The following is a 23,473-nucleotide window of genomic DNA, read 5'->3' on the forward strand; positions in this document are numbered from 1 at the left end:
CCTCATCGGTCGCCTCTGGAAGATTCTAAGGATCCATCTCCTCACTCCAAAAACCGATAAATAAAACACTCAACCACTTATTCTGACTTTTCTATATGAACTGCACCTCAAAGAAAACAAACAGTTGATAGGGAAGAGGTGTTTTTGGTCTTTATATAGACCAAATATAGAAGTACTCCAGCCAATTAACAAAGAAGAGGTAATAAACTTCACTATTTTACAATCCCTAATGTAATAATAGATCTAGGCAGTCATCATTGATGACTGCAAAAATTAGGTGAAACGCTGATGGGGCAATTCATAATAGATGAAACAGACTCAAAACACCTAAACCCACTGATTATCCCTGAGGCCACAACAAGGGAGACAATCAGTCATCAGTTATGTGTTTCTTGCTTTCACACAATGAGTAGTATACAACACACATATACAACACACATCTGAAGTAAGCTTGCCCAAAACATCAAACCTGAATAGGACCAAGACTTCATATCTAACTACCAGTTTACAGGACATAGAGAGATCAGTGACCACATTAAATGATGCACAGCAATGCAATCAGCAAAATCCAGAATATGAGAAACTCTACGAGACTTTAACTGTCTTAAAGTGGTTTTGAACTCTATTAAAACCTCTTTAAAACACCTTTTTAAAATGAAAATTAAAAAATATATACTAATATTACACACTCCCATCAGATTTAGCCACTATTGGGACACCTGGGTGGCTCAGCTGGCTAAGTGTCCAACTTCCACCTAGGTCATGATCTCACCGTTCCCGAGTTCAAGCCCTGCCTTGGGCTCTGTGCTGACAGCTCAGAGCTTGGAGCCTGTTTCAGATTCTGTGTCTCCCTTTCTCCCTGCCCCTCCCCCACTCACACTCTGTTTCTGTCTCTCTCTCAAAAATAAATAAACATTAAAAAAATTTAAGAAAAGGATTTAGCCATTAGTACCATTTTGGCATATTTTGTTTCTGGTTTTCTTATCGTCTTTTCAAACATTAAAAAAAATGTTTACTTATTTTTAAAGAGAGAGAGAAAGAAAGAGAGTGTGAGTAAGTGTTGAGTAGGGGAGAGGCAGAGAGAGAGAGGGACAGAGAGAATCCTAAGCAGGCTCCGTGCTGTCAGCACAGAGCCCAACATGGGGCTCAATCTCACGAACCTTGAGATCATGACCTGAATTGAAATCAAGACTCAGAAGCTTAACCGACCAAGCCACCTGGGTGCCCCGTATTTTTGTCTTTTAAAGAAAATTCGCTCCATTGTTTTTATAAGTATCTTATAAAAAAAGGTTTATGATATAAAGTACAAAAATGTCAGTTAAACAGAAAGGTTTCTAACCCCCCCCCCCCCAGGTCCACACCTACTGTTAAGGTAAACATTACATGTGGTATCTCCCTCTGCATAAAGACAGAAGGACACAGGGAAAGAAATACGTTTACAAAAATGTGATCATACTAAAATGCCATTATTCATAAAAAGTATTACATTTGTTTTCACTCGAATTTCCCAGACAAAAATTAAACTGAAGGAAGCTTTGAAACTCAAAAGTTTCTTCACGGCAAAGAATGTTATTCCTAAAAATCACCCTCAATTTAAACAGAGAAACTGTGAGAAACAGTTAAAGGACAGGGTCACCGTTGTTGCCTTTTCAAAGCATTGTTTCAATTTTTGAGTGTTTGTTGAAACTCTTGGCTTTCAGGATAACAGTAAATCTTTCCTCTTTCCGCCCTTACCCCCTGTCCACGCCTCCCTGTTTCTTCTACTCACGTTTTGATTTCATTTCACGCAAGTTTGTAACTTTGGGATTCTTTGGCAACCACACTTGTTTTGTATTAGCTCACAAGCAATCCTTTCAGCTTCTCTGCCCGATGGTCCTTCCACGTGAGGGTGGCCACCTGCCACCTGTCCCCTCCCGAGGCCTTTGCTGGCCCAAGCCCTGGGCTCAGACTTCTTTCCAGAAAGCCCAGGGGCTGTTCCGTTGCCTCTGGTGCTCAGTGTTGCTGTGGGCAAGCTGGCGATCAGACTGGATGGGGTTTTTAGGGGGGGGGGGGGCGTGGTTCTAGTAGGTCTGTTGACCTTTCTGCCTGGTGTCTTACGAATTTGTTCTTTGCCTCAAAATTCAATAGCCTGACTATGCCTGAGGTTCGCTATCAAAATTTCCGGAAATGTGGTGAGCTGTCTTGATACAAAGTTCTGCTCTTTTTCAGGAAAATGCTCTTGCGTTCTGTCTTTGAATGCATCTTCTGTTTCGTTTGTGAGTTCTCTACCTCAGCTCCTGTGGGGATTGTCTTTGTCACTTCTATCTATCAGCCTCCTTCCAGTTTAATTTTCTAGCCGTTTTCATCGTCTTTCTCCAGGATTATACCCAACCTGTCCAACTTTGTGGTAATTCAGTGTCCATCAGTGTTTAGTTCCACCCCTTGCTTCTGACGAGGGAGACTGAGGCAAGCTGAGGGCAAAGTACAGGCTGGCACGCACCTCTCCCCGCCCCAGGTGGGGTCTGTGTGATATTCCTGGGACACTCCCGGCCACCCAAGAACAGACAAAGGAAAGGGGTTTAAGTGCTGGCCGTGGCAATGTGGGAAACTAAGGCAAACGAAAAATTAAATTCCCTTACTGCCTACAGCCCATTGAAAGTCCTGGAGACCGGCAGAGTGACCTCCCTTAAGGAGCTCGGCTGCCTAAGGATGACACTCTGCTGGGGACAAAAGAGAACCTTAGCTTCACATGATCCCAACTTGGGGATCCTGTAAGTCAACTTCCTTTATCTCAACTGCCCCAAGATAAGTGGTGGCCATCATACTCCAAGCTTATGGCCCCTGATACACATCTAAAGGGTCTCATGACTGAGGTTTGATTAGATGGTAATAAATGGCGCTTCCCTAGCCACAGCTAGCCCCTCAAGGTCCTGGAAACCTTGCTTCCAAAATTCCTTGGAGACTTACTCTATCCCTGACCGCTCCCAACCTGAGGGTATGTAATGAGTTTCCCGTCACAACCCTAGTACAGCTCTTCCTGCCCATGGGTCCTGACCCCGTGCTTTCATAAAATCACCTTTTTGCACCAAAGACGTCTTCGAGAATCCTTTCTTGGCCATCGGCTCAGAATCACCCCGTGAACCTCCCATCACCCCAAGACTTCATCACTTCTGTGATCCATTTGTTAGTTAACAGTGAGATTCTAATCCTCAGCGGGTTGACTCTGTCCTGCAACTTCCTTTCAATCTCTCCCTATAATCGTTTTCCATTTTGACTGTTTTTGTTGACTTCATATTCTTTTATTATTATTATTTTAATGTTTATTTATTTATTTTTTGAGAGAGAGAGAGAGAGAGAGAGACAGAGCACAGAGAGACAGGGTGGGGGAGAAGCAGAGAGAGAGGGAGACATAGAATCCGAAGCAGGCTCCAGGCTCTGAGCTGTCAGCACGGAGCCCAACGTGGGACTCGAACCCACGAACTGTGAGATCATGACCTGAGCCGAAGCCAGATGCTCAACCGACCGAGCCACCCAGGCGCCCTGACTTCATATTCTGTTAAATGATGTGGTGGAAGTGAAACAATTGGAAGGAATTTGCTTCTGTTCCTTGAAGTCATGTTCTCTTTTAGGTTGGTCTCTCTGTCTCTTTGGTTTCTTTCCTCTTTGTTACCCTCCCTCCCCTTTCCTTCCTTCTTGTTTGTTGAAACACTAGCAGAACTTCCCTGTCAGTCATCACCATGTGACTCATACCTTGCTTGCATACCTAATAGAGTGGGAGTGACTTCACTGCCTCCCAGGCGCTTTTCCTTCTCAGCTAGAAGTCCGAGGTCTGGGTGCTCTGTGCTCTTTCCAGTTGAGGGACCCGCCAACAGAGGCAGAGAGCTCAGCCGGTGTAGTGCAAAGTTTTGCAATAACCCTGCAGCTCTCACTTCTCTCCTGAGGTTTCATGAAATCTCTTCTACTCTCTTTACCGACACTGGGTTTCAACGTTCCTTACCTAGTTCTTTCTACACTTTCAATCTAAAAATGTTTCTCCTTAACATGGGAGACAGACTCAAGTTAGAAGACAATAAATTTCACTTCCTGTATGTGTTCTATCAATGTCCTACCACCAGCCGCAAGCAACAATAAACAAATAAGCAAGAGACTTCTCTCTTTATTGTTCTCTGTATTGTATTTTAGCTTTTTTGCAGCCATAATTTTAGATTCCACGTATTTGAAGCCATGCTTACCACTTCACATCATTCTCACATGTAAAACCCTTTAAAATCTTACCTTGTCAGAGAGTATCGTGGAAATTGTGTTTATTTCCCTCCTTTTTTCAACGTTTATTTATTTTTGGGAGAGAGAGAGACAGAGCATGAACAGGGGAGGGGCAGAGAGAGAGGGAGACACAGAATCGGAAACAGGCTCCAGGCTCTGAGCCATCAGCCCAGAGCCCGACGCGGGGCTCGAACTCACGGACCGCGAGATCACGAGATCCCGCGAGATCGCGAGATCGTGACCTGGCTGAAGTCGGACGCTCAACCGACTGCGCCACCCAGGCGCCCCTATTTCCCTCCTTTTAATCCTCAATCATATAAATTACAATCGCAGCAAGAACTAAGTGTTTTAGTATTTTTGCACCATTTAGAAATATCTTATCTTTTAGAATCTCAGCTGAAATCAAATTAGTCTGCCTACCATCTAAGGTAAATGTCAAACCACTTAGCCTTCTCTGCCTTGGCTGGATAAAACGAACAATGGAAATTCTAAAGTTACGTGAAAACTTTCTCCAGGGTTATAATCATGTCTTTAAGAAAAGCAGCTCTTATTCTACTATGGAATTCAAAGTCATCGTCTTAGTAATAGTCTTAAGATTATATTTGCTCTTAGCAGTATGCATGTGATGAGTGCTCAGTATGTGCCAGCCAGTATGTGGGTGAAAGATAAAAATGACCAAGACAAGGCCCTTGTTTTCCAGAATCTTGCGTTCTAAACAACTGTATTGTAGTAATAATAAAAGCTAAAATATTATATGTCAAGTATTCTTTTAGGTACTTTTAGGTGCTCTGACTCAAGTCTCAACAATGGTTCGAGGTAGGTACTATTACTCCCATTTGAGAGTTGGAGAAATGGGCACGGCAGTTAATTTACTTAACAGAGTTCATGCATCTGCACTAAAGAATCTAACTTAACAGTTAACTCAGGAGCCTTGTTCTTTCTACTACATCATACTGCCTATCTCCAGACCTGCATTAAAATTTCAGGTGCACTTTTTATTACACTTACTCTGTGTATTTATATGTATTTCCCTGCATCCTTGAGTATCAATTCTAATGATCCTATTTTTTATTTGATCTATGTGACTTATGGGTACTCTGACTCTTTAGGTGTTTTGTTTTGTTTTTTCAGTATCATTGCTGATCTTTGATCCATTTGTAGGTTGATATTTCTGATTTATTTTTTTCTCTTTTGCAATTGGTCTCCATATCTTCTAACACTTTATTAGTCTGATTTCTAATTATTTTTTCTCTTCCTTACATTATTTTTATTCTGCATGTGACTGCTTATCTGCCTCCATCAATCATACATATTAATGAATTTTTCTCTCAGGATCAAATATTGATCCAAAGAAGAGAAATGATTTGACATAGAGTTTAAGTTGTCAGGAAAAAGCAGATAATTTAAAGAAAAGGAACTACAAACAGCTAATACAAAATACAAAGTGATTGAAATTGTTTTGACATATCTTCAGACTCACTGATTCTTTCCTTGGCCATGTCTAGTCCACTGACAATCCCATCAGAGCCATTTTTCATTTCTGTTACAATGTGGGTTTTTTTCTAGAATTTTCTTTCGATACTTTCTTAGAGTTTCCAGCTCTCTGTTTATGTTATCCATCTGTTTTTGCATATTGTCCACTTTCCCACTGGAGCCCATACCGTATCAGTCGTAGTTCTATTAAATTCCCAGTCTGATAATTCCAACATCTCTGCCATATGTGAGTCTGGTTCTGATGCTTGTTCTGTCTTTTTAAACTATGTTTTTGGCATTGAGTATGCTTTGTAGTTTTTTGTTGAAGGTGGAAATAATGTTCCAGGTAATAGGAATTGCAGTAAATAGATCTTTTGTGTGAGATTTTATGGTTATCTGGCTAGGAGTTAAGCTATGTTGACTGCTGAAGCTGTAGGTATTGGAGCTTAAAGTTCCTCTAGCATTCTTTTTTTCATCTTCCCTGTTGTCTTTGGATTTCCATAGAGACTCCTTAAATAGGGTCTGAACTTTGCTGGGTTTTTTTTTTTTTTTTCTTAGCTATGATCCCGTGATTTATTATACAGAAGCCCTATCGATGGGTGTGGTGAGGTGTGGGGGAAGGTACGTGCTCCCTAGTCTTTTGCTTAGGGCTCAGTCTGTTGGTGAGCCCTGGGCTGGGACCTTCACAGATGCTTCTCAACTTTACTCCTCCTCCCATAGGTGAGACAGGAAGGCTGGTGGGGGCTGGAGTTGGGCATTTCCCTTCACCCACCTTGGCTGGGCTGTACCACAACCTAAGCTGGTTAGCCTCCGGTGAAAGTTTCCCTTGAAGGCAGATGCATTTCAAAATGGTTACTTTTATCCTCCCCCTGCTGGAAGTTTGAGGGGATTTTCCTTCAATCTACACCCTGAGAACCTGGCAGAATCCTGGAGGTAAAACTCATGAAAGTGTGGAAGGTCCACTAACATTGGACCCAGAATCAACTCTCAAGTGCATCCACACTGAACCTTCAGAATTCATCAGTTTTAGTTGTGTTCCTACCAATTACTGGCTCCGGCTGTGGACTTCTGCACTTGGTAAGCTGTGGCTCTTTGTGTCTTTCTCTCGCTCGTATTTTCAGAGCAGTGGTTTGCCCTGTGATCTCAGCTCTCCGATGGCACCAGGAAGAGTTGTGATTTTCAGTTTGTTCTGCTTGTTTCTTATTGTGACAAAATTGCATTTTCAAATAATTCCCAACAGGCTTGGGAAAAGTCTCACGGCATAATTGGTAGGTAGAAAAAAACAAAACTCAAAGCTGAACGTGATAGGACAATATCAGGAGGCTTTGAAACAAAATTTCTGTCTCACGATTATTCTTTTGCCCGTCTGGTTTCTACCCATTGGCTCACTGGCATTCAAGGACTGGAGGAAAGGAAGAACATATTGTCCCTCCCCGCAAAATAAGGGCATTTGAAGCACTGAATGGATTAAACGGGTAATGGGCACAACAGTCTGGAATCAAAGAGCTTTTTATTTTCAAGATTCAGGAGAGAACCGTGGAAAGAAAAAGGGAGAGGTTGTTTGTTTTAAATAAGCTTAAGGCCTTAAGTTGCCTCCTCTTTGGGGGAAAACAATGGGAGAAAAGGAATGTAAATACCCCGGGAAAAGATTAAGTATCATTTGAACAATATTACTTGTCTGAGATGACTCCGCCTTGTGAAAGCCTTTCACTCAACATGGGCTGGTTAGTAAGGTGTATATCTAGATAGAGGGGAGCCTGAGACAGTGCCCACTAGTCCCTCACACCCTGCGCTGTTTTGGGGGAGACAAAGTCTCCCTGTGCTTAGTGGCAAAGGTGTCCTAGGGGTGTGAGAAGTGAGCACAGAGTAAAGGCTGCAGGATGAGCCCATGCCGGGGCTGATCTGAATGGCATGTGCCCAAAGGCCAGACCAGGCCAGCCCTCTCAAAATGGCTGAAGCAGGGACAACAGAGACCAGCAGGGACAAGTGGATGGAGACATTTCAGCGAGGCCAGAGATGACTGGGGTCAGCACGTGGTAGGTCTCTCCTCCCAGTCTCTGGGAGTGCCGGGGACTTGCGCTATTTACCGAAAATCATTTGCTCTTCTTCCAGAGAGGACTAGACTTCCCAGGCTTGCTTTCAGTTGGATGTGGCTAGCAGAGGACTAGAATGTGAGCACCAGCGGTGTTTGCGTTGCCAGGTCAAGGCGTTTTAGAAGCAGGTGTGCCCTGCCATACACAGGTTCTACCCACACACAGTTGAACAGATGATAACAAGTTCCTACAGAAAGGCAGAGCCGTCTTCCCTGAATTATCTTGTGGGAAAGATCGCCTGCCAATCAAAAACGCACGTTTAGGGCTTGATATGAACAAGAAATAAACTTCAGTCAGTCACACACACACAATAGGGTAAATTCATTACAGCTGCTTCCTCATCCTAGATCCCCAACCAGATTAGCACTCCAGGCAGAAGTAAGAAAAGGGGAGGGCAAAATACTTGAGAGAATTTAAGCTTTTTTTGGAAGGACAATTTTTATTATTTTTATGTGCAGAAAACTCGACAATGTGCATTTAACCCAGTTTGGTGGCAAGTTCTGTTGCCTTTGCCTTTTCCAACTTGGTAATGAGAGCCATAGATTTTGGACCCCTGATGCTGCCTCCCAGTGATGGTGGGTTTCATCAAACCTGTCATCGAATTTGTCTCCTGATGGCTTTCAGCAGCTTCGCCAGAACCCCTTGGTTTTCCAAATTAACCTTTGTGAAGGTGAGCTGTGTGGTGCAGCTCTTCTCTGGACCGGATGCCCCACCCTGGCCTTCCCCTTGACAATGCAGTCAGTAGAGAAGCTCCATCTTGTGACACAGGACAGGCAAGAAGGCAACCGGCTTGGTAGGATCCATGACATTTGCAATCACTGCCGGTATGGCCTTCTTGTTCGCCACCAAGGTGGTGGCATATTAACCTCTGCTCAAAGGACAGTGGACTCTCCGTGAGGACGTTCCCTTTGCTGGGCAGTTTTCTTCTCAGCCCAGGCCAACAGTCGCTGCTTCTCTTGCTTTGTCTCTGCTCTGTACTTTCCGGCCAGCTCAAGAAGCTAGTAGTTCTTTGGTGGTCCAAGACCTGGGTGAACTGCTTAACCACAGGAGACACCTCCAGCCACTTACAAAAGATTACCCTTTGCCACTGCAGTATTTTTTAAAAAAAATTTTTTTTAACGTTTATTTATTTTTGAGACAGAGAGAGACAGAGCATGAACGGGGGAGGGTCAGAGAGAGGGAGACACAGAATCGGAAGCAGGCTCCAGGCTCTGAGCCATCAGCCCAGAGCCCGACGCGGGGCTCGAACTCACGGACCGCGAGATCGTGACCTGGCTGAAGTCGGACGCTTAACCGACTGCGCCACCCAGGCGCCCCGCCCCTGCAGTATTAAAAAGAAAGGAAAATTGTCATATGTACACTATGGGTGAGACTTAAAGACATTGTGATGAATGAAATAAGCCGTCATAAAAGGACAAATATTGTGTGATTCCTCTTATATTACATTCCTAGGGTTATCAACTTCTGCTGAGTCATAAGGAGAACGATGGTTGTGAGCAGCTGAGGGGAGGGAGAAAGAGGAGAGTTAATGTGTAATGAGTATGGACTTTGTGTTGGGGAAGAAGAAAGCATTCCGGGACGGTTGGTGATGGCAGTGGCACAAGGATGTGAATGGACTTGCTGCCACACAACTACTTACTGTAGACTGTGGAAATGTCAGAGCCACTGTCTTAGGGCCACTGTCACCAATGATAAGTTAAACCTGTTACATGAATGTGATGTGAACTGCTTAGAAGGAAGAATAAACATCCATACGGATTGGAAAACAAAACACTGTAAAACTGTAGGAGTGGTTGTCCCTGGATTGTGAGTGTATAGATGAATTTTTAAATCTTGTCTTTATTTTCTAAGACATCCATGATGATCATGTTTCGATTTCATAACAACTTTAAGTAGCAGAAATGGAATTAAGTTGACGAGAGTGCTTCTTCCCCATGTAAGTCAATTAGGAAGATCTGTGGGAAGTATTTCTGAACCACACCATGCAGGAATGCTGATATGCCCACATGATATGATGGGGGCAGGTTGGGTACTGAGGACACAAAGACGCACAAGATGTAGTCCCTCTTCTCAGATGGACAAACCTGTAGACAGAAGACTTCAGCACAGCCCAGGGAGCACTCAGGGTAGCCAGGCAGTTAGAAGACCAGAACACTTGCTCTTTCAGCCCAGGAAGGCTCCTTCAGGCTACTGCTTCTCCAGTCTAGGCTAGGGTACCTGTAACAAATTGCCAGAAGGGCTGGTCCGTGGACCACACTCTGAGTAGCCAGGGCATGCACTGGACTGCTCAGCTTCTATGTTCAGTCATTTCTGGTCATAGGGGTTCCTTGGGGAATCTCATTGCCCTGTACCTGGACTCTTCTCTCAGCCAAACCTATTATATTGATGACTCAGTTTGGTCAGTCTCTGGCTTTGATTTCATTTTCTCCCCCAACATGCTGCTTGTTAAGTCACTTCCCTCATCTCTACGCTACAGTACAGGAGCAAGCCACAGCCTCTTTCATCCTGCCCAGGGTCCCACCCCTCCCGCCACCTACACACTTGTTCAGCGGGGGGACAATACCAGAGCAGGTGCTCAAAAAGGGTGTGTCGAGAGGACCACGGATCATGCAAAATAGGTGCCTGAGCACATAGATGGGTCAGAGTCTACTTCCTGGAGGAGGTGCTATTTTATCCACAGCAGGGAGGTCTGGGGGAGAAGAGGCATGGAGACACAAGAAGATGGCATGTGCTGTGGGGCAGGTGCAACCACTATGGTGGGAATACAAGGGGAGAGGGAAGGAGTGTAAAGGTTGAGACTGGGGAGGTAGGGCTGGGGACATGGGGGGCTCATCAACCATCTGAGGAGTTTAAAGCTCCTCCTTTAGATGATGGGGCTGGGGGAGGTCATGTTTTCAGAAGGGTGTGAAAGGGCCAGATGCCTATTTCAGAAAATCATTCTGGCTATGGTGGAGGGTGAGACGTAGAGGGACCCATCTGGAGGCAGGGAGTCTTGTTAGGAGGCTGGACTTGACGGAAGCACGTGAGTAGAAGAGTCTGGAAGGACACGGAAGGTGCAAGTGGCCTCAGGACACAGTGTTTGGGCCAATCATTTCACTGCTCTGAGCATGGTCTCACTCCTGTGCAATGGGAGTCTGCCCTCTGGTACGCAGGAGGCTATGAGATCACCCTCTGAAAGATGCTACTTCATGTAGTGGGTCACAACCTATTGGTAGGTCATAAAATCAACACATTAGGCTGCAACCGGCATTTCATTTATATAAACAGAATAATCTAGGAAATCCGAAAGTAGCTGACACGTGGGGCATTGGTTTTTGTTGCACACACACACACTGACATTTTTAAAGCTGGCAAGTGTCTTCTCTAGAGCTACCGATAAAGTCGAGGGTGAGGAGAGTCACCCTGTGTTGGGTCTGTTGAAAGCCCTCCCCTTGGCCCAGTACAGGAGGTGGTAAGTACACAGTGACTTCTGTAATAAGCACAAGGGGAAAGGCATCTGCACTGGGGAAAGGTACACTCAGGGTAGAGACTCCCAAAGGGTCGAGATGGCTGTGATGGTCCCTGCTGCTGCCCTGTCATATCCACCATGCCTCCCAGCACTGGAGAGCCAGTCAGGCACAGAAAGAGTGCCAGTCAACTTGGTGCGTGTTTTCCTGGGCTCTGGGCTGCAAGCATCCATGTTTAAGACCCATATTTAAGGCTGTTGTTTACAATGCTAAGAATTTTGATATAGGGCGATTCCACTGAAATTTGTGTGTAATTAAGTGGTGCAATGTGTGTGTGTGTGTGTGTGTGTGTGTGTGTGTGTGTTGTGCCTTTCAGAGGACACAACTGAGGACACACACGGAGACAGCTACTAATATGGTAGAGAAATGGAGCGGGCTGGAACAAACAGATAAGGAGTCTGTGAGCACAGCAGAGAAACTTCTCACTGAAAATGTCCTGTCCTAGTTTCCACAAGTAGAAGACCCGCCAAGAGCCACTTAGATATTTCCAAGCTCCCGGGAGCTGCCCAGAGAGCTGGCTCCCCCCATGCACCCACAACACCGCGGTGTAGGAAAAGGCTTCTGGGCACCCTGCCTCCCTTGGAGAAGCAGCACGGAGGTGGCGGGGAGATGGCCCACACAAGAAAACGGAAGGCTCATTCCAATCACCACCACTTCCTAGCTGGGTGACCCTGAGAAAGTTACTTCACTTCTCTGAGCTGTGGGTTTCTCATCTTTAATTGTGGGTAATTATGACTGCCCTACCCACTTCTCAGGGTTGTTATGAAAGAGTATTGCAAATGGCAAATCACAATAGCAGTGGGAGCTTTTATTATTATTATTAATGCTAATAACAGCCTTGGAGGCAGGCAGGGCACAAAGTCATTTTATAAGTGGAGAGTTTCAGCGATATTGAAGTGATTCATTGGGTGTCAAAAATGCCTGCGGAGGAACAAAACTAGAACTTAGGTCTTCTGATACTTGGTTCAATGGTATTATCTCCATAATATAACCAAAGGAAATAGCATATTTCCTTCAAGTGACATTTTATTCACGGTTGCTAATGTAAATGTGACCTAGAGCTATGATGATTACACATTTTTTCTCTTCTCAACCTTGATATAAGACGTGAAGGAAGTCTTCTATTTATTTTTTCTTCTATAATAGTTTCTCCATCAAAACTAAATATAGTCATGTTCTTTATATATATTCTTATAGCACAATGCTCAGGAAAAGATGACCAGAAGAAGACATAGAAAATACACAAACAAGAAGATGTAGCCGGTAACAGTCACTAATTATTGTATTATAATTAATTTTGTAAACTTCTTTTTGAGAGGTATTTCTAAAGTCCATGAAAAATGTGATATCGTAATTATCTATTTATCCATCCATCCATCCATCCATCCATCTAGTTGAATTGTGATCCAACTTATGCTGAGTGAAAAAAAAACCTATGGTTTCTGCATTTCCTCACCAGCTGGACGAAGGGGGATTAGTCATTTATCCGGGCGTAATGCTTGGTATATAGTAGGTTCTCAGTAACTCTTGGGAATTATGTGCTAGAGCTGGGTCTCATTGGCCTCAAAGATATTTAAAAAATATGGGTGTGGAGCTAGAAATCAGAGGCCTTGATTTCACTCCTGACTCCTGGCTCTGCCGCTTACTAGCTGTAAGATCGTAGTTTCTTTCTGTTTCATCATTCCATCACGCTAAGCTTCCGGTTCTTCTTCTAGAAAAGGAAAGGGTTGCACGAGATCAGAGGTGGCAGGTAGGTTTCCCTTCAAATGCCAGTTGCAGTCAGCCGGTGGTGGCTGCTGGGGGTGCTGGGCGAGAAGGGTTCTGAGGCTGTGGTCAGGCTCCAGGGACGGTACCAGGATGGAACGTAGTGTCTCCCTGGGGCTGCGCTCAGAGGGTGCAGGTGAGCACCTGCACGAGCCCTCACTGCACTGTCATCTCTAAGACCTTTTAGTTTTATGAATCTATAAAACGAGCTGGGTTAGTTTTTATGAATCTGTAAACCCTAACTGGGTTTGGTAGAAACAGAATTTTAGAATTAACTCAGGTGCCTCTGTGTAATTTCTGTTTTATGCCAGAAAGCTTCTTTTCCTGGGGTTCTGTGATGTCAGAATAAAGACTTAGAGAGCTGTACATTGGCCCATAACCAGAGTTGATGGGTGAAGAAAGCTCTCTAGAAGTCCCTCCAACATCTCTGGGAAGTAAAGGGAGTGCGTTGCTTAGCACGGCTTTATTTCTTCCATTTTACAAAGACAGAATCTGAGTCACAAAAGGTAGAATTATCTGCCTTAGGTCATTTGGAGGTCTAGGCGTATATGTAGGTCACGTAACTCACTCATGCTTTCTTTCCTGGTAAAACGAGTCCTAGCTAAGTCAGTGCACTTACAAGGCCTGCCTCAGTACCTCATCTGCTTATTCTCCTCCATCCCTTGTGAACCCCCCATCCTGGCCAAAGTGATGGCCTTGCTGCTGCTCCCGTGGAAGGCACCACCATGCCTCTCATCCCGGGGAAACTCGTTTCCGTAGGAGCCCTAGCGGAACAAACCTGACAACTTCCGTATTCTTTCCACTCCGTGTTCCTTTATGCTTAAGAGATGTTATGAGGAAACATCTATTAAGTATGCTAATAAGTAATTATTAGCCACTTTGAAGGTCAAACCATCGCTATGGTCCCCGGGGAGTGATTTGTCACCTGGAACAGAACCACACTTTAGAATGTGCAAATGCTTTAAGATAGCATTCTTGGAAGCACCAACTTTCCACAGCAGGAAACATACTAGGCTTAGATCTGAATTTTCAGTCTCGGTTTTTCCATTTGTCAGCCATGTGACTTAGTTCCCTCATGAGTAAAATGGGGGCTAATAAGGACGGTTATGAGAAAGAACCTGTATGGTACCTGTTACAGCTCCTGTGCATCACAGGGACCCAGAAAGGGCTAGTTTCCTCCTCTCTACAAAAAGGAAATCATGTCACAAAGCATTACTTCAAAATGTTACACACCAGAAAACACTGGAGTTAAAACTACTTGGAGCACTCGTGTGTGTGTGTGTGTGTGTGTGTGTGTGTGTGTGTTAGTGGTGGAGGTGGTTAGCACTTGGATTTGTAGTGATAAACAGGTCTCCGGAGCCCTTTGGATCTGGCCAGGACACCAGGAAAAAGGGCAAAAGGGAAACTGCTACACAGGAAAACCAATTTGGAAATTGGAAAACCAGTTTTCAATAAACCACCACAAATCATATGGTAAGCAGTGCAGGCCACAGTGGTGCTAGAAGGTCTTTTCACTGCTTACGTGCTGCACTGAGGTGTAATCAAGGGAAAGCAGGCAATGTTGTTATTGAAAACAGGAGGACAGGATGGAGCCTTTGGGTTGGGGTGGCCACCTGAGTCCAGCAAAGGGACAGCTCTGAAGAGTCAGGCTGCCTTTCTGGTGTAGGACGGCCGTCCTACGAGTAGGTTTGATTCTCTGAGGTGTTCCCTGAGTCGGCGTCCCCGCTACCTGCCTCTGCTCTCATTCCTGCAGGGCACTTCTAGTCCCTTAGCCCTCTTTTGGAGATGAGGAAGCTAGGCTCCAGATCCTCCCGTCCTGGTTGTACATGCTTTGTTCTCAAAGCCAGTCATCTAACCGAAAGACATGAAGCTCATAGGCAGCGGATAAAATCATCTCTCTGTTTGAGAAAGAATGTAAAGAGTGATCTCGCCTACCAGGGCGCTGTGGGCAGGTGCTTCCACAGCTCGGGGGCGGGAATTAGGTTGGTGTTCTCTGCAGAGCAGTTTGGTACATGCATGCCTTCACCCTTTTGCTCAGCGAGTCCACGTTCTGGAGCTGTCGTAGGAGAGAACAGAACTTTTGCAAGGATTTGACACAAAGAACTCATTGTGGTAGCGTTCTTTCCTAGTGTACATCCGTGGGTCTCACTGGAGGGGCCATGTGCCCCAAACCCCTAAAAGGGCGAGAGAGCAAAGTGCCTCCGTGCCCTGGTCTTTACATAGGACTCCAGGGAGAGATGGCCCACAGTGAACCTGGACAGATTCCTGGGACCCCTCCAAGGGGACTTGGAGGACTTACAGAGTGGGTGAAAGTGATTCATGTGTGTAGACCCCATAAATGGTCAATCGGGCCCTTTGGAAAGGCTAACTAGGATTCCATCACAGGTCTGAGCCGTGGATGACTGTAGAAATGCTAAGGAGAACTAGATCCTCAACCTTTCCTGCTCAGAAGTGCCTTCCCAAACAAGTCTGCCCAGCTGTGCGCAGCTTTCGCCCTCACCTTCAGCCTGCAGGTTACCTGGACTCCTGGGAGCAGCTGTGTCATCACTGGGCATTGAGGGCAAGAAGCCTGGGCCCCAGGTCAGCAGGTGTGCCTCTGGCCCTATTCCGTCACTCCTTACCTGAGATACTTAAGGGCTCTGAGCCTCAGCGATAACAGTACAATGAAGAGGTTCAGATTTCACTGATTCTTTCAGCAAGAATTTGGGTGCATTCTCTGTGTGAGGCATCTGTGGGGATGAGGGTATAGTCAAATAATTTGGTCTCTGCTCTCAAGGAGGTTCAAGTTGAATGGAACAAAGTCACGACTCAGGCACTTTCATACATGATACACATTCTCACGGGTGGAGACAACAGGAGTGCAGAACAGAGGTGTCTGGCCCAGGGCAGAGGGAGGAGGAATGGGGGTGAGGAAATAGTAGTAGTTGGGGTGGGGGGATGAGATGACAATGGCAACAAGTCAGAGGCAGCCAAAGGAGAGGGTCCGAGAGAGGCAACAGCCTGTGCTCTAAGAAGGCAATGGTGAGCACCGGGGAGAGAGGGCATCAGGTGTGCCACCTGGGAGGATGGTCCCCAGGTCTCTCAAGTCCCCACTTCCACTAGGATTCCTCCCCGCACTCCCTACACTCTCAACAGCACTTATAGGGGTAGATATGACAATTGATCCCATTGTACAAACATCTGAAGTCCCCATTGTCAGGTCATGTCCCATGTCTAAGAAGGCTTTTCCAGAGACCGAAACAAGTTACTCAGGGTAGCAACCTGAGTTTCTGAGTTGACAGAGAAAGAGAAAATAATGTTTCTTAAGCTGAGTTCCTGGCACACGAACAAATGTAAACCTGCCATGTCCTGGCATAGCCCAGGAGCAGGAAAAGTCTTGAATGGAGATCATCAGCCCTGGGCAGCCCACCGAAATTCCAGAGGGGGAGTGCATCCTGGGAGAGAGGATCGTAGGCATCTCCCCACCATCCCTGCTTGCCTTGGAGCTTTCTTCTCTCTCTCTCTCTCTCTCTCTCTCTCTCTCTCTCTCTCACACACACACACACACACACTCTTTCAATGTACTAAAATATACACAACATAAAACTTACCATTCTACCCATATTAAGTATAGAGTTTAGTGACATTAAGCACATTCACATTGTTGAACAACCATCACCTCCATCCATCTCCAAAGCTTTTTCATCATCTTCTTTTAAAAGGCCCTTCCTGTCTTTTTCTTCCTCCTTTCTAGGCACTCAACTAACCATAATGGAAGGTATTTATCATTGGATTGTTGAATGCACAATCCTTCATTTTGAAACCTTTCCAACAAGCCCAGCAATGAATTCATTGTAAGTTGCTCTTCACTTGCATCGGGCCATTGGTTGATTTCTTTTCTCTCATGGAAGAAGGACCAGGTATCCCCACTATAAATTCAGCTGTTGGAGGGCAGACATTTTTCCTCCTTACCCCATGTACTCCGAAACATCTCTCGAGTAACATAACTGGCATGCAGATGACACAAGATGTCCTCAATAGGACACAAGATTCTTGCACGAAATGGTCAGATGGGCAGAACAATACTCAGAAGACACACTTTACTCCCTCTTGTGCACTGATGTCCCCTGGCTGTGAGAGATCACTGTGCTTGTGAACAAACTCACAGATGGATTTGCCACTTGGGCCAAGCCTTGAGTTTGACTTGAACACTTGACAAGCCATTGGGTGAATTGTTTTCCGAATGACAAGTCAGTTATTCCAACACGTTTGCTGTATAATAACTGAATTACCAGATATACCTGATTTTTCCCCTAAATTTCTTACTCTGGTGTGTTGATCTAGCTTATTTTCACATGAGCATTATCCACTTTATTATCACAGTTTTAAGATATGATTGAAATGTGATTCTTCATTTAAAACTTTAGCTTAGATATTCTTGTATTTACTCATGAAGATGGAATTTAAATCTAGAATAGCATTAGAAAAGCATCCCATTGGGATTTTGATTGGGATCACATTAAAAATTTTATAGTTTACTTTGGAATGTTTATATTTTCACAAAATTAGGTTTTTTCAATTAGGAACATGAAATATGCCTCTCCATTTATTCAGGTCTTCTTAAGATTAATCAAGATAGACATGACTTTTACAATCTAGTGAGAAGGTTGGAAAACTTTTAAAGAATTTTAATAAAATGTAATGAGTGTTGATGGGGAAGTGTTACAGTGTCCACAGGACTTTGCAGACCAGATCACCAAATCATTTGTATCATCATAAATGATACATCACGAAGCATGCTCACTCATGCTTACACACCCACACACACTCATTCACACGCTCACATACATCACACTGTTACCTGCCCTGGGCCTCTGCCCGTCCTATTTCCTCTACGGGGGATGTGGCACCTCATTTCCTAAGCCTTTTCCGTACCCCTGTGTTGTCTTCCGGGTGATTTCTTGTCCTTTAAAAACCTAACTGATGTCATCGCTTTGGCGCTTTCCTCATTTCCCTACACCCAGTTCACCCCCGTCTCATTTCTATTTCTGTACTTGTTTTTATATCCACTGTGGCACACACGTTGGATTCCAGCCCTGTTCTGACCCCACTGCTGTCTGTAAGCTCCCTGAGAGATGCCCACTGCATAGCACAGTCCTGATGCCTTTGTGAGCGTTTGTCATCCTAGGCTGGAGCCTTTAGGAGAAACTTTTACAAAGGTGCCCATTTCAAGTATTTTCCTTTTGTTTTTCCCTCACCTTCCCTACTAGTGAAAGCTTCATGTCGCCTAAACTCGTAGGTCAGCAAATACTTCATTTCCACTGGCCAGTGTTGTCCTTGGCAGAGGATGGAAGGGTCAGCAGTCCTGGGTGGAGAAATGGGGAATGAGCGTACGTGGAAAGCCTGGTGACAGAGGGTCTCAAGAGCAGATGTGTTTCAAAACACTTGAGGCTCAGACACTCCAAGCTCTGCTTCACTTCCAGAACCACTCCCCTTGCAAAACTCTGCTTAAGACAATAAGAGCATAAAGGGGCTGGCCCTGCCTCCCTTCAGCGAAGCTCTCCTCTCCACAGGTGCACAGCAAGGGCCTTTTGTCTCTGATGGGACAGGCCCAGGCATCGGTGAGAAAGACAAGCACTGTGGGCCCATCCAAATATTAGCTGTGGACACTTTCCTGCTTTGAAAACATGAGATACTCTACACTCAGAGCCTTGCCTTCCAGAGAACACAATCACTTCTGTTTTTCTTTTTCCAGTGGATTGAGTCTTCACCCTGGCAGTAACTTTATCTTCACATTGCCCAAGGTTGGGAAAGTCAGGGCTTAAGCCTGCTGATCTTTGGGCAACAGTCTGCTTTCCAGTGATCTTCTCTGCCTGGGCCCCCAACAGCAGGAGATAAAGTAGAGAAACAAGAGAACACATTGAGGGTCCACGGGGACCCCTGGAATGCTGATGAACTTCATTACATCTTCAGGGGAAACTTGCCCTAAACTGATGTTAAATAAATTTTATCTCCCGTACCCAGTATTAAGATGGTTCTGAGATGCCCCTATAAACTTTAACCAAAATCAATACTTTTCATGTCATTATCTGATCATACAAGGAAGGTCAATTTATATCAAATTAGAAAATGTTGCACAATGGGGCAACATTGAGTCATGTCTTTTTAAAAAACTAAATCCAATTGAAGCTAGATTATGGCCTGTCTGGTTCGATTGTCATTTTCTCAGAGTAGATGTTGAAGGTAAATTGACAAGTATGTCAAGAAAAGTTAGGCTCACTTTCAATTCAGTTGTGGTCTTAATTGAACATTATTCCTAATCATTGACGCTGCTGTGGCCTGAGGTCACAGGAAGAGCAGGTATGCTAGGCTCCTGTCAACACTAGCCACGAACTCAGGTTTGAACCAAAGTGAATCTGGAGTGCTTTTTCCCACTGGAGCAGTGAGTTGAGAAATGGTATTCTGAGTTTTTTAAAAAACTGCTGTCATCTGAAAGTGGAGACAACCCAAATGGCCATCTACTGATGAATGAACAAATAAAATGTTTATATAATAGAATATTATTTGACCATAAAAGGGCATGAAGTGTTGAGACATGCTACAGCATGAGTGGACCTCAGAAACATCATGCTAAGTGAAAGAAGTCAGGCACAAAAGGCCACATATTATATCATTCCATTTATATGCAATGTCCAGACTAAGCAAGTCCATAGAGACTGAAAGTAAATTAGTGCTTCCTGGGGCAGGGGGCAGGGAGAGAGAAAAAAGAAAACCTGTGTAGTTTTGCTATATATACAGACCCATTGAAAACAATCCACTTAATGTATCAAGGGGGACCTCTTTGAATCAACTCTTTTATTTTTAGTTTTAGAAAACTGAATATCTTACATTATATCTCAGACTTACCAACTTGGTCAAACGTGGAGGTGTTAGACATGGTCAAGGGTGTGGGGTCCCAGAACTTCACACCTTTCTATTTCTTTCCTCAGGGGGCCAAATGGGCATGAGAGAGAATGTCCAAGGGCCTCACAACAAGCATAGCTGTTGCCTTAGTTCTTCTGTGTCCAGCCCATAGCCAATTGGGATACACCAGGAACAGTTGACATTCTAAGCTATAACAGGCTCTTAAGTGCCTGCAGCTTAGGATGATTCCAAGATGCAACTATAATCTGTAGCCAGAATCAGAAAAGCAAATCAGGGAAATAATCCTCAGAAAAGCCAATGCACCCAAACACAGCAACACTTCTCTAGGACCTGGAAGTCTGGTGGAAGCGAAGAGAATTTTAATTTCATGCTGAGAGTCACTAAAGGCCGCTAACATTGCCCACTTTACAAATGACCACTTCAGACCTGGTCTTTCCTCACAATTCCAAGACTTCCAGCCCTGCCCCTACTCTTGACCAATGACCTTAATTTGCAATTATTGACTGGAACTGTTTCTCCAATCTGTCAGCGCCCCCTGTGTTGCCCCTACTCTTCATCCTTCCTGTTATGGTGGGTGGCAGGTCATGGCTCTAGGCAGAGAATGCATCCCTCCCACATTCTTATGTTTTGTTTTTTGTTTTGTTCTGTTTTGTTTTAGAGAGGGAGACAGAGCACACATGAGCAGGGGAGAGAAACAGAGGGAGAGAGAATCTTAAGCAGGCTCCATGCTCAGCGAGGAGTCCAATGGGAGGCTCAATCCCATGGCTCTGGGATCACGACCTGAGCTGAAATCAAGAGTTGACCACTCAACAGACTGAGCCACCCAGGCATCCGCATCCCTCCCACGTTCCCAAGGAGCTGCACCTGCAGTAAACACACCCCTCTCCTTCTCTCTGGATTATCCTTAAGAGCACATGAATATGGTCTGGAATATAGTGCCTCCTTTATTTTCAAATTTCCCCTTGATCCCAATCCTTTATCTCTCCTATTTTATTTCTCTTTCTCCTTCATAGGTAGTCTAAAAAGAACTGTCTGTAATCATGGCCTCCACTTCTTCCCCTCCCATTCTTGCTATTTCCAGTCATGATGTCTTCATTTTATTTGACCTCCTAGTGCTATTTGGTACAGTTGGCTGCTCACTCTTTCTTGATACACTCTTTTGTTTTTGTTTCTGTGACATCACATTTTCCCGGTTTTCTTTTCTGTCTATTTATCACTCCTTCTTGGCCTCTTTTGCTTTCATCCCTTCCCAAGCCTGACTTCTAAATTCTGAAGTACCCCTTGGGTTTGGTCCTGGTCCCTCTCTAAGGCTTCATGATTTATAATTATTTTGCTAATTTGGTTGGGGCTGAGAAGTAGGTGAGGTTTCTTGGTACCTAGGGGCTTAAGTTTTAATACTCATATGGGAATGGGCTAAGAGACAGTACACCCAAATAAGACAGGATGTTAAAATCTTATGTGGGTAACAATGAAAAGGTTACTCAGAAAAATACACAAAGGAAGATGATAAAGGAGTCTGGGAGACAAAAAGACTTCAAAATAAGTGTGTTTAAAATGATTAAGAATGTAAATAAAGAAGTTGAAATTCCAGTTGAAATTCTAGAATTATAATCAATTGAGCTGAAAAGGAAGGAGGAATATGCTTTAGCAAGCAATAGTGAGCAAAGAAAAGATAAAGTTTGAGTAAATGTAAAGAAATGAGAGAAAATAATAACAATTTGAAATCAGCGATGTAAAACCAAGGTGAAGCTAACAAGCTAAACAAAAATAAGATAAAATAAGGTAATTGGGTATAAGAGTAGCAATTTAATTTCTTTAGTAATACTGGTTATGGTTAGATTTGGGTTGGTCAAAAATTCATGTTTAAATTTAAAGGTAACATTTACTTTACACTGTATACAAAAAATAACTCAAAATGGATCAAAGATATAAATATAAGAGCTAAAACTATAAAATTTTTAGAAGGAAATATTCATGACATTGGACTTATCAATGATTGGCTATAAGACCAAAAGCACAGGCAATAAGAGAAAAAAATAGATAAATTGTATTTTATCAAAACTGAAAATTGTGTACATTGAGAGAGTGAAAGACAACCTGCAGAATGGGAGAAAACATTTTCAAATCATATCTGATAAGGGATTAATACCCAGAATATATAAAGAACACATACAATTCAATAATAAAAAACCAAACAACCCAATTAAAAAAACGGACAAAGAACTTGAATAGATATTTCTCAAAAAAAATCATATATAAATGGCCAATAAATGCATAGAAAGATGCTCAATATTATTAGCCATTAGGGAAATTAAAATCAAAACTGCAATGAGATATCACTTCACATCCATTAGACCGGGTATTATTTAAAAAAAAAAAAAAAACAGAAAATTGTAAGTATTGATGAGGATGTGGAGAAATTGGAAACTTTGTCCACTGTTGATAGGAAAGTAACATGGTGCAGCTATTGCAAAAACAAAAACAAAAACAGTCCAATAATTCCTCAAAAAATTAAAAATAGAATTGCCATATGATCCAGCAGTTCCCTCTAGGTGTACCTCCCAAAATTGAACAGATTTTTGTATGCCAATGTTTATTGTAGCACTATGCATAATAGCCAGAAGATAGAAACAACCCAAATGTCCATGAATGATGAATGAATGAGCAAAATGTGTTTATACATACTCAGTTATAAAAAGGAATGAAACTCTGATATATACTCCAACATGAATGAACCCTGAACACATTATGTTAAGGGAAACATACTAAACAGAAAAAGACAAATACCATACGATTCCACTTATATGAGTACTTAGAATCATTAAATTCATAAAGACAGAAAATAGAATAACTGTTATCAGGAACTGGAGGGTGAGGAAGTGGGGCATCATTAATTAATGGTTACAGAGTTTCTGTTTGGGATGATAAACAAGTTGTGGAAATAGAGGTGATGGCTGCACAGCAATGTGGATGCCACTGAATTGTACACTTAAAAATGGTTAAAATGGTAAGTTTATGTCTTGTATATTTTACCACAATAAAAAAATCACCAGAAAAATTTAAGGGTAATCATTGAAAACATAAAATATATGATTTTCAAACCAATAAAGGGGAACAAACAGGAAATAAAATTATCCTTACAGAATAACAGAAAAAGAGAAAAGGCACAGTAAAAAGAGCTCAAAATAAGAATGTACAAATAAATCCAAATGTATCAGCAGTAGTAATAAATATAAATGGACTAAACTCACCAGTTAAAAAACAGAGATTCTAAGTCTATACACTTACCATATGTATCCCAATCACTTTCATATTTATGTCTCTAGCCCTGATCTCAACATTGTGTAACAGACTTCTATATCCAGGCTCGTACTTAACATTTCCTTTTGGAAGAGTAACAGGCATTTCAAACTTAATATGTTCAAAACATAAGTGTTCATTTGTCCCCTAAACATGTTCACGAGTTTTCTTCCATCTCAGTCTTCCTCATTT

The sequence above is a fragment of the Herpailurus yagouaroundi genome, unplaced genomic scaffold, assembly GCF_014898765.1.
Source record: "Herpailurus yagouaroundi ecotype Mexico unplaced genomic scaffold, PumYag 197, whole genome shotgun sequence".
Classification (NCBI taxonomy): domain Eukaryota; kingdom Metazoa; phylum Chordata; class Mammalia; order Carnivora; family Felidae; genus Herpailurus; species Herpailurus yagouaroundi.